Source organism: Arachis stenosperma, chromosome 10 (genome assembly GCF_014773155.1).
Source record: "Arachis stenosperma cultivar V10309 chromosome 10, arast.V10309.gnm1.PFL2, whole genome shotgun sequence".
NCBI classification, from domain to species: domain Eukaryota; kingdom Viridiplantae; phylum Streptophyta; class Magnoliopsida; order Fabales; family Fabaceae; genus Arachis; species Arachis stenosperma.
Window position 1 is genome coordinate 102,646,299 of NC_080386.1, and position 13,069 is coordinate 102,659,367.

General features: G+C 42.9%; 1 pseudogene; it reads right to left on the reverse strand.

The window, feature by feature from the left end:
* Nucleotides 1–13,069, reverse strand: part of LOC130957410 (receptor-like protein kinase) — a 46,665-nt pseudogene that overhangs the window by 27,735 nt on the left and 5,861 nt on the right.

The following is a 13,069-nucleotide window of genomic DNA, read 5'->3' on the forward strand; positions in this document are numbered from 1 at the left end:
GATATGATTTGAAAAAGATTTGATTTTGAAAAACTTTGAAAACTTGAAAAAAAAAATTGATTTGAAAACAAAATCCTCCCCCTTGTGCCATCCTGGCGTTAAACGCCCAGAATGGTGCACATTCTGGCGTTTAACGCCCAATGCACTACCTTTTTGGGCGTTAAACGCCCAACCAGGCACCCTGGCTGGCGTTTAAATGCCAGTCTGTCCTTCTTCACTGGGCGTTTTGAACGCCCAGCTTTTTCTGTGTAATTCCTCTGCTGCATGTTCTGAATCTTCAGTTCCCTGTACTATTGACTTGAAAATAGAACCAAGATCAAATAAACAATGCATGCAAGACACCAAACTTAAAATTAGACACTAGACTCAAACAAGAAACATAAAATATTTTTGGTTTTTATGATTTTGAAAATTTTTTTTGTGTTTTTTCGAAAATTATATGGAAATAGAAAATAAAAGTTTCAGAATTCTTAATTTGGATTCCAGGAATCATTGCAATGCTAGTCTAAGACTCCGGTCCAGGAATTAGACATGGCTTCACAGCCAGCCAAGCTTTCAAAGAAAGCTTCGGTCCAAAACACTAGACATGGCCAATGGCCAGCCAAGCCTTAGCAGATCATTGCTCCAATAGCAAGATTGATAGAGATCAACAAGCTCTTGTGATGATCAGTTGAAACCTCGGTCCAATAAGATTAGACATGGCTTCTCAGCCAGCCAGACTTCAATAGATCATCATGAAACACTAGAATTCATTCTTAAGAACTCTAAAGAAAAATACCTAATCTAAGCAACAAGATGAACCGTCAGTTGTCCATACACAAAACAATCCCCGGCAACGGCGCCAAAAACTTGGTGCACGAAATTGTGATCAATACTTTTCACAACTCAAATAATCCCCGGTAATGAATCCAAAAACTTGGTGTTCAATACCATGGCATAAACACAACTTCGCACAACTAACCAGCAAGTGCACTGGGTCGTCCAAGTAATAAACCTTACGCGAGTAAGGGTCGATCCCACGGAGATTGTTGATATGAAGCAAGCTATGGTCACCTTGTAAATCTTAGTCAGGCAGACTCAAATGGGTATAGTGATATACGAATAAAACATAAAGATAAAGATAGAGGTACTTATGTAATTCATTGGTAGGAACTTCAGATAAGCGTATGAAGATGCCTTCCCTTCCGTCTCTCTGCTTTCCTACTGTCTTCATCCAATCCTTCTTACTCCTTTCCATGGCAAGCTTATGCAAGGGTTTCACCGTTGTCAGTGGCTACCTCCCATCCTCTCAGTGGAAATGTTCAACGCACCCTGTCACGGCACGGCTATCCATCTGTCGGTTCTCGATCAGGCCGGAAAAGAATCCAGTGATTCTTTTGTGTCTGTCACTAACGCCCTGCCCTCAGGAGTTTGAAGCACGTCACAGTCATTCAATCATTGAATCCTACTCAGAATACCACAGACAAGGTTAGACCTTCCGGATTCTCTTGAATGCCGCCATCAGTTCTTGCCTATACCACGAAGACTCTGATCTCACGGAATGGCTGGCTCGTTTGTCAGGCGAGCACTCGGTTGTCAGGCGATCAACCATGCATCGTGTATTAGGAATCCAAGAGATATTCACCCAATCTAAGGTAGAACGGAGGTGGTTGTCAGTCACACGTTCATAGGTGAGAATGATGATGAGTGTCACGGATCATCACATTCATCAAGTTGAAGAACAAGTGATATCTTGGACAAAGAACAAGCGGAATTGAATAGAAGAACAATAGTAATTGCATTAATACTCGAGGTACAGCAGAGCTCCACACCTTAATCTATGGTGTGTAGAAACTCCACCGTTGAAAATACATAAGAACAAGGTCTAGGCATGGCCGAATGGCCAGCCTCCCAAAGAGGGTTCAATCATCAAAACATGATCAAAAGATGAAAATACAATAGTAAAAGGTCCTACTTATAGAAAACTAGTAGCCTAAGGTTTACAAAGATGAGTAAATGACATAAAAGTCCACTTCCGGGCCCACTTGGTGTGTGCTTGGGCTGAGCAGTGAAGCATTTTCGTGTAGAGACTCTTCTTGGAGTTAAACGCCAGCTTTTATGCCAGTTTGGGCGTTTAACTCCCATTTTGGTGCCAGTTCCGGCGTTTAACGCTGGGAAATCTGAAGGTGACTTTGAACGCCGGTTTGGGCCATCAAATCTTGGGCAAAGTATGGACTATCATATATTTCTGGAAAGCCCAGGATGTCTACTTTCCAACGCCGTTGAGAGCGCGCCAATTGGACTTCTGTAGCTCCAGAAAATCCACTTCGAGTGCAGGGAGGTCAGAATCCAACAGCATCTGCAGTCCTTTTCAGTCTCTGAATCAGATTTTTGCTCAGGTCCCTCAATTTCAGCCAGAAAATACCTGAAATCACAGAAAAACACACAAACTCATAGTAAAGTCTAGAAAAGTGAATTTTAACGAAAAACTAATAAAAATCTACTAAAAACTAAACCAAATATACTAAAAACATACTAAAAACAATGCCAAAAAGCGTATAAATTATCCGCTCATCACCCATACATCAAACAATTCAATCTCTAGGATCCCTTGTTGAGGCATGGCATAACCATGAGGCAAGTTACCAGCTCTTTGGCAACTGTCACAGTTACGCACAAACTCTCGGGCATCTCCATAGAGAGTAGGCCAGTAGAAGCCACATTGGAGGACTTTAGTGGCTATTCGCTCACCTCCGAAATGTCCCCCATACTGTGATCCATGGCAATGCCACAGGATCCTTTGTGCTTCCTCTCTAGGTACACATCTGCGGATCATTCTGTCTGCACATCTCTTAAAGAGATATGAACCTCACAGCTTTATAATTTGCAATGTCTGCAAACCATGGAGCTTCCTGAATGGCAAAGAGTTGCTCATCTGGGAAGGTCTCAGAGATCTCAGTAGAAGGGAGGGACGCCCCAGCTACTGGTTCTATTCGGGACAGATGATCAGCTACTTGGTTCTCTGTCCCTTTTATGTCTCTTATTTCTATATCAAACTCTTGCAGAAGCAACACCCATCTTATGAGCCTGGGTTTTGAATCCTGCTTTGTGAGTAAGTACTTAAGAGCAGCATGGTCAGTATACACAATCACTTTTGATCCTACTAAATAGGATCTAAACTTGTCAATGGCATAGACCACTGCAAGTAACTCTTTTTCTATGGTTGTGTAATTCTTCTGTGCGTCATTTAGAACACGGCTGGCATAATAAATAACGTGAAGAAGCTTGTTATGCCTCTGTCCCAACACTGCACCAATGGCATGGTCACTGGCATCACACATTAGTTTGAATGGCAATGTCTAGTCTGGTGCAGAGATGACTGGTGCTATGACCAGCTTGACTTTCAAGGTCTCAAATGCCTGCAGACACTGTGTGTCAAACACAAATGGTGTGTCAGCAGCTAGCAGGTTGCTTAGAAGTTTTGCAATTTTTGAAAAATCCTTTATAAACCTTCTGTAGAATCCTGCATGCCCCAAAAAGCTTCTGATTGCCTTAACATTGGCAGGTGGTGGTAATTTTTCAATTACCTCTACCTTTGCTTTATCCACCTCTATTCCCTTGCTTGAAATTTTGTGCCCAAGGACAATTCTTTCAGTCCCTATAAAGTGACATTTCTCCCAATTTAAGACCAGGTTAGTCTCTTGGCACCTTTTCAGGACAAGTGCTAGGTGGTTAAGACAGGAGCTGAATGAGTCTCCATATACTGAGAAGTCATCCATGAAGACTTCCAAGAACTTCTCCACCATATCAGAGAAGATGGATAACATACATCTCTGAAAGGTTGCAGGTGCATTACACAGACCAAAAGGCATTCTTCTGTAGGCAAACACACCAGAAGGGCAAGTGAATGTTGTTTTCTCTTGGTCCTGAGGATCTACTGCAATTTGGTTGTAACCTGAATAGCCATCCAAAAAGCAGTAATAATCATGACCAGCTAGTCTTTCTAGCATTTGGTCTATGAACGGTAAAGGAAAATGATCCTTTCTGGTGGCTGTATTGAGTCTTCTGTAGTTAATACATATACGCCACCCTGTAACTGTTCTTGTAGGAACCAGTTCATTCTTTTCATTCTGAACCACTGTCATGCCTCCCTTTTTGGGGACAACTTGGACAGGGTCACCCAGGGGCTATCAGAAATAGGATAAATAATCCCAGCCTCTAGTAATTTAGTGACCTCTTTCTGCACCACCTCCTTCATGGCTGGATTTAGCCGCCTTTGTGGTTGAACCACTGGTTTGGCATTATCCTCCAATAGGATCTTGTGCATGCATCTTGCTGGGCTAATGCCCTTAAGATCACTTATGGACCACCAAAGAGCTGTCTTGTGTGTCCTTAGCACTTGAATTAGTGCTTCCTCTTCCTGTGGGTTTAAAGCAAAGCTTATGATCACTGGAAAAGTGTCACTCTCTCCCAGAAATGCATACTTCAGGGATGGTGGTAGTGGTTTGAGCTCAGGTTTGGGAGGGTTATCCTCTTCCTGAGGAATTTTCAAAAATTCTTTTGTTTCCTCTGGTTCTTCCTGATCAGGCTGAACATCCTTGAAGATGTCCTCTAGCTCTGACTCTAGACTTTCAGTCATATTGATCTCTTCCACCAAAGAGTCAATAATGTCAGCGCTCATGCAGTCATTTGGTGTGTCTGGATGCTGCATAGCTTTTACAGCATTCAACTTGAACTCATCCTCATTGACTCTCAGGGTCACTTCCCCTTTTTGTACATCAATAAGAGTTCGTCCAGTTGCTAGGAAAGGTCTTCCTAGGATGAGAGTTGCACTCTTGTGCTCCTCAATTTCCAGCACTACAAAGTCAGTTGGAAAGGCGAATGGCCCAACCTTGACAATCATGTCCTCAATTATGCCTGATGGATATTTAATGGAGCCATCAGCAAGCTGGAGACATATCCGGGTTGGTTTGACTTCTTCAGTCAACCCAAGCTTTCTGATAGTGGATGCAGGTATTAGATTGATACTTGCTCCAAGGTCACACAGGGCTGTCTTGGTGCAAGCACCTTCTAATGTGCATGGTATCATAAAGCTTCCTGGATCTTGAAGCTTTTCTGGTAAGCTTTTCAGAATGATTGCACTGCATTCTTCAGTGAGAAACACTTTTTCAGTTTCTCTCCAATCCTTCTTATGACTTAAGATTTCTTTCATGAACTTAGCATAAGAGGGTATTTGCTCAAGTGCCTCTGCAAACAGAATCTTTATTTCAAGAGTCCTTAGATAGTCTGCAAAGCGGGCAAATTGCTTATCCTGTTCTGCTTGGCGAAGTTTCTGAGGATAAGGCATCTTGGCTTTATATTCTTCAACCTTAGTTGCTGCAGGTTTATTCCTTACAGAGGTGGTTGGAGAAGCCTTTTTAGAGGGGTTACTATCAGCACTCTTAGGTGTCTGATTCCTCATTAGCGTTTGAGCGCCAGGATTGGGTGAGGAATGGGCGTTTAACGCCAACTTTTCCCCCTTTTCTGGCGTTTGAACGCCAAAACTGGGCAAGGAATGGGCGTTTAACGCCAGCTTTTCCCCCCTTTCTGGCGTTTGAACGCCAGGAGTATTCCTCTCTGGGCTCTTACTGTCCTCAGAGGGATTTTGAGCCGTGGTTTGGTTATCCTCTGTCAACTGTTCTTTTCTTGGCTTTTTGCTACTTTGAGCAGTGTTATTCAATGTCTTCCCACTCCTCAGTTGAACTGCTTGGCATTCTTCTGTTATCTGTTTAGATAACTGCTGTTTTGTTTGATTCAACTGTGATTCTATGTTCTTGTTGGCAATTTTAGTTTCTTGGAGCATCTCTTTAAATTCTGCCAACTGTTTTGTCATCAGGAGTAATTGCTGATTAAGCTCAACAATCTGTTCTTGAGGATTAGGATCAGTAGCTACTGCCATAGCTTCTTCTTTTGTAGAGGGCTCACTGCTAGAGTACAAATGTTGATTTCTAGCAACAGTATCTATGAGTTCTTGAGCCTCTTCAATCGTCTTCCTCATATGTATAGATCCACCAGCTGAGTGGTCTAGAGACATCTGAGCTTTTTCTGTAAGCCCATAGTAGAAGATGTCTAACTGTACCCACTCTGAAAATATTTCAGAGGGGCATTTTCTTAGCATTCCTCTATACCTCTCCCAGGCATTATAAAGGGATTCATTATCCTCTTATTTAAAGCCTTGGATGTCCAGCCTTAGCTGTATCATCCTTTTTGGAGGGTAAAATTGATTCAGAAATTTATTTGATAACTGTCTCCACGTTTTTATGCTTGCTGTGGGTTGGTTATTCAACCACCTCTTAGCTTGATCTTTTACAACAAATGGAAACAGTAATAATCTGTAGACATCCTGATCCACCTCTTTATCACGTACTGTGTCAGCAATTTGTAAGAATTATGCCAGAAACTCAGTAGGTTCTTCCTGTGAAAGACCGGAATACTAGCAATTTTGCTGCACCATGATAATGAGTTGGAGGATTTAGCTCAAAGCTGCTTACTTTAATGGGAGGTATACAGATGCTACTCCCATATGCAGATGTAATGGGGTTAGCATATGACCCCAGAGTCCTTCTGGACTGCTCAATTCCACTTAGGTCCATGATGGAGAAAGGGAATATGATATGGATTCACAAGTAAAATAAAATTTTTTTTAATGTAATCGAAAATAATAAAATAAAACAAATGGAAAATAAAATCAAATTTCGAAAACTAAAAGAAAATAAGATCAAAGCAAATTGAAAACTAAATCAATTAATTAATAAAAAAAATTTTGGAATTAGCAATTGAAAAGATATGATTGAAAATTATTTTGAAAAAGATTTGATTTTTTTGAAATAAGGAAAGAGAAAAACAACAAAATGACACCAAACTTAAAATTTTTAAAGATCAAGAAAGGACTAATAACATGCAAATTCGAAAAATTAAAAGAAAATAAAGGCATGCAATTGACACCAAACTTAAAATATGAAACTAAACTCAAATAAAAGACTCTAAACCAACAAAAATAAAACAGTCATAATCTAAGCAACAAGATAAATCGTCAGTTGTCCAAACTCGAACAATCCCCGGCAACGGCGCCAAAAATTTGGTGCACGAAATTGTAATCACACTTTTGCAATTCCACACAACTAACCAGCAAGTGCACTGGGTCGTCCAAGTAATACCTTACGTGAGTAAGGGTCGATCCCACGGAGATTGTCGGCTTGAAGTAAGCTATGGTTATCTTGTAACTCTTAGTCAGGATATCAATAATTCTCAGGTTTAATTATGATGAGTAAAAGAACATGAAATAAATACTTGTTTTGCAGTAATGAGGAACAGGCTGAGGTTTTAGAGATGCTCTATCTTTTGAATCTCTGCTTTCCTACTGTCTTCTTCTTCAAGCACGCAAGGCTCCTTCTATGGCAAGCTGTATGTAGGGTTTCACCATTGTCAATGGCTACCTCCCATCCTCTCAGTGAAAATGTTCAATGCGCTCTGTCACAGCACGGCTATTCATCTGTAGGTTCTCAATCAGGTCGGAATAGAATCCAGTGATTCTTTTACGTCTGTCACTAACGCCCAGCCTTCAAGAGTTTGAAGCTCGTCACAGTCATTCAATCCTTGAATCCTACTCAGAATACCACAGACAAGGTTTAGACCTTCCGGATTCTCTTGAATGCAGCCATCAATTCTAGCTTATACCACGAAGATTCTGATTAAGGAATCCAAGAGATATCTACTCAATCTAAGGTAGAATGGAGGTGGTTGTCAGGCACACGTTCATAGGTGAGAATGATGATGAGTGTCACGGATCATCACATTCATCAGGTTAGGAGCAAGTGATATCTTAGAATAGAAGCAAGCATGATTGAATTAAAAACAGTAGTAATTGCATTAATCCATCAAGACACAGCAGAGCTCCTCACCCCCAACCATGGGGTTTAGAGACTCATGCCGTAGAAGGTACAATAAGAAACGTGTAAAGTGTCATGAGGTAGAGATACAATATCAAAAGGTCCTATTAATAGTGAACTAGTAACCTAGGGTATACAGAAATGAGTAAATGACGTAAAAATCCACTTCCGGGGTCCACTTGGTGTGTGCTTGGGCTGAGCATTGAAGCTTTCATGTGTAGAGACTTTTTCTGGAGTTAAACGCCAGCTTTTATTCCAGTTTGGGGGTTTAACTCCAATTTTTGTGCCAGTTCCAGCGTTAAACACCGGGAATTCTGAAGCTGATTTGCAACGCCGGTTTGGGCCATCAAATCTCGGGCAAAGTATGAACTATTATATATTGCTGGAAAGCCCAAGATGTCTACTTTTCAACGCAATTGAGAGCGCACCAATTGGGCTTCTGTAGCTCCGGAAAATCCACTTCGAGTGCAGGGAGGTTAGAATCCAACAGCATCTGCAGTCCTTTTCAGCCTCTGAATCAGATTTTTGCTCAGGTCCCTCAATTTCAGCCAGAAAATACCTGAAATCACAGAAAAACACACAAACTCATAGTAAAGCCCAGAAAAGTGAATTTTAACTAAAAACTAATAAAAATGTAATAAAAACTAACTAAAATATACTAAAAACATACTAAAAACAATGCCAAAAAGCGTATAAATTATCCGCTCATCAACCATACAAGAAATTATATGAAATATTGATCTCAATCAATGGTAGTTGAGCAAGAACATCTATGTTTCCTGTCAAATTGTTCAGTGATATGTCCAGACTTTGCAGTTTTTGTAGTTGCCCAAGTTCTAAAGGAATCACACCTGTCAATCCATTGCTACTCAAATTCAACCCATAGAACAGCTTTTGTAGTTTTCCTAATGATGGAGGAATTGTTCCTCCAATTAAATTTTCACCAAGTTGTAGTTCACGAAGCTTGCTAAGTTCTGAGAAAAAGTTCGAGATACCACCTGTTCATACCCTGGGTCAAGCTGTCCGACCCGGGATGTTTAGCGACAAGCCGACCGACCTCTTCAGGTCAGACTATCCGACCTCTTCTCAAAGAGCTCGGCCAATGCCCGACCTCTTCTTAAAGAGCTCGGCCAAAACGCCACAGAGGCCCAAGAAGGCCCAAACAAAGGAACACAGCCCAATCCAAAGGCAGCCCAAGCCTACAGAAAGGTAAAGGCGGTTCCGTTGAAGATAAGCTGACCTCACCCAAAGATAAGATAAGATAAGATAAGATAACTAACTTATCTTATCTAAGAAGGTCACTTCTCACCATTATAAATGCACTGGAGCACCCAGGTATAACTCATACTCTGATTCTACTCAATACCTGCTTAATACCCTTGCTAACTTAAGCATCGGAGTCCCTTGCAGGTACCCCCCACCCTCCGGGGACAAAGGATCAGCACCACTACCAAGTCCAACAAGTCGAACACATCAGCTCTGGCCGCCGTACACCTGCCGGACACGTCGACTCCGACCAACACAGAAGATCTCATCCGAGATTGACCTACAGTTTCAGGTAACCTCGGAACATTGGCGCCGTTGCCGGGGAACCTGGAAGTCATTCCATCACCATGGCGGACGACCATGACAACGACCACAACTCAGATCTAGAGGATAGAACGCCGCATAAAAATGCGGACACCACCCCCAAAAAGCACACCCCAAAACGGGGGAGATATGTAACCTACAAACATAGAAATCATGGAAGCACTACAAGCTCAACAAAACCGCCTCCAACAACTCGAAAAAGAAGACGAGCATCAACGGGAAGCCAAGAAGGACCTCCGAAGGGAAACTAGGCGACGCCGAGAGTTAAAAGATAAGCTCTTAAAACTTGAAGCTGATCTCAAAACTGAGACGGCTCGATCCAGTCACGAAGATAGCCCCCACAAAGATCAAGACCCATTCACCAAAGAGATCATGAAAGCTAAAGGTCCCAAAGGACTTCAAAGCTCCCAACATGACTCCGTACGACGGCACATCAGATCCAAGTTATCATCTTAGCAATTTCAGAAGCAGGATGTATCTCACGGAGGCCTCAGATGCAATCCGTTATTCTCCATCCAGAAGGACAAAGCCAAACGCGCATCAAGCCTATTAGGGATCAAGCAAGGAGATCGAGAGAGCCTTCGCCACTACATGGAAAGATTCAACAAAACATGTCTGGACATACAAAGTCTGCCAACAGAAGCAGCTATTAGGGGTCACATCAATGGTCTACGAGAAGGACCTTTTAGCCACTCAATATCCAATAAGCACCCAAACATCTCTAAACGAGGTACAAGAACGAATAGAGAAGTACATCAATATGGAGGAAAACTCTCGACTAGGAGAGATCTCGAAAACCAAACATTCCTACTCCTCTCGGGATAAGGATAAAGAGTCCAAGAAAAAAGAAAGATCAACATGGAGAGAAGCCTAGAAAATACCACAATTACACCCCTTTGGGTGTCTCTTGTGGATGTCTACCGAGAAATATGAAATATTGAGAAGATCACACCACCTCGCCTAATCCAAAACCAAAGAGGTCGGGCGCGTTGAAGGTCCACCTCACACCAAAGAAGTCGGACAAAGTTGAAGGTCCACCTCACACCAAAGAGGTCGGACGAGTTGAAGGTCCACCTCACACCAAAGAGGTTGGACACGAGTTTAAGGTCCACCTCACACCCAAGATATCGGGCGAGTTTAGGGTCCACCTCACACCAAAGAGGTCGGACAAATTGAAGGTCAACCTCACACCAAAGAGGTCGGACAAGTCGAAGCTCAACCTCACACCAAAGAGGTCGGACAAGTTGAAGGTCCACCTCACACCGAAGAGGTCGGGCGAGTTAAGGTCCACCTCACACCAAAGAGGTCAGACACGAGTTTAAGGTCCACCTCACACCAAAGATATCGGGCGAGTTTAGGGTCCACCTCACACCAAAGAGGTCGGACAAGTTGAAGGTCCACCTCAAACCGAAGATATCGGGCGAATTGAAGGTCCACCTCACACCAAAGAGGTCGGACGAGTTGAAAGTCCACCTCACACCAAAGAAGTCGGACGAGTTAAACATCTACCTCACACCAAAGAGGTCGAACGAGTTGAACGTCCACCTCACACCAAAAAGGTCAGACGAGTTGAAAAGGACAACGGAGTACGAACAAGCCTCCCGAGATTTCAAAATTCTTGGGGCAATCACCCATTCTTTCCAGACCACGGGAAAGTGAAGAACTCATTACACCTCGCAGTGGGAAGTCAGGCAATAGCCTCAGCACTAGTCAAGATGAAAGTGGGCAACAACCCGTCTATTTCATCAGCAAAGCTCTACAAGGGACCGAACTAAACCATCAACAGATAGAAAAAGTTTGCCTACACCCTCATACTCGCCTCTCGATGACTCCACCCATACTTTCAAGCTCACACTATCAGAGTTCGGACCAACCAACCCATAAAAAGACATCCTACAGAAAACAAACTTAGCTGGAAGAATCCTACAGAGGACAGCTCGGATAATTCGGGGGACCTTAGACAAAACCAGAAAACATCTTGGACAATTCGGGGGACCCTGGACAAAAACAGAAAACAACTCGGACAAAACAGGGAAAATGAAGTCCGACACATAGAAACATAGAATGCCCGAGCTAATGCACTTTCAAAACCAGTCAGCACCAACAGCTCGGACAATTCGGGGATATGAGGTCCGATACATACCTCGGGGGCAGAACGCCCGAGCTGATGCATTTTCAAAACTAGTCAACACCAAACTAGGGGACAATAACAGAAGCCTCATCCAGGCTACATCACAAGACCACAACAAGTCAATCTCAGGGATGTACTCAGGGTCAGCCACAGTAACACGCATTAAAAAACTATGGAATCCAGCCAATTAGACATGCCGTCCGGGATCTTAGTATACATCTCAAAGACATAGGTCAACTATGGGGTTACTACCAAACAACTCGGGCAACAACTCGAACAATAACAGCAAAATATCAGGTGTCAGATACAACAGTAAAAGGAAACCCCAGGACTCACACGAAGGTCCAGGGGCACCCTTTGGAGGCAACAAACGGAGCAAAAACCCAAATACAAAGTCAAAGCTTTACATCAAAAAGCATGCCAACTTCCACATTGCCCCACTAGAGGAGCTCATCAGTGTAACATCACCTTGGCCGTTCGCAAAGAGGGGACTCGACCTCCTCGGACTATTTTCCCAAGAATTAGGACGAGTCAAGTTCCTCATTGTAGGGGTGTTCATAAAATGGATTGAGGCAGAGCCCCTTGCTAGTGCCACTGCTCAAAGAAGTCAGAAATTCTTGTACAGAAACATTATTACAAGCACCAATCACATCCGTAGAACACCCACAAGCCAATGGACAAGCAGAAGCTGCCAACAAAGTCATACTAGCTAGGTTAAAACGGAGAGCTTGGGCTGAAGAGCTCCCACAAGTCCTATGGGCATATCGGACAACTCCACACTTTACCACGGGGGAATCACCCTTCCGATTAATTTATGGAATGGAGGCAATGATCCCAGTAGAGATCAAAGAAGGATCCCCCAGAATGATCTTCTACAATGAAGAGGTCAACTCCCAAATCCAAAAGAACTCGACCTACTTCCAAGAGTCCGAGAGAGAGCTCCGATCAAGGAAGAGGCGTTAAAACGTCGAATGGCCTCAAGATACAATCAGAAGGTAGTACAACGAAGCTTTGCCAACAACAACCTCATCCTAATCCGAAATGATATCGGAACAACTCGACCTGGGGAAGGAAAGCTAGCAGCCAACTGGAAAGGACCATACCAAGTTGTTTAGAAGAACTGGGGAAAGGTTGCTACAGACTGTCCGAACTCGAAGGGCAAGAGCTACCAAGGTCATGGCATGCCTGCAATCTAAAAAGGGCACCAGGCCGAGATCCAAAAAGATTGCCCAACCTAGAAAGGTAAGTACTAACATGTACACACTCTTATCTTTATATTATTGTTTAAAAGATTGCAGATTCCCTAAAAAGTTTCCTACCAAGACGCCCGACTACGGCAGGTCGGCAAGGTGAAACACCAAAATCACCGCCCGATTACGACAAAGTCGGCAAGATGAAAACCAAACTCATCATCCGATTACAAAGCGACAAGTCGGCAAGG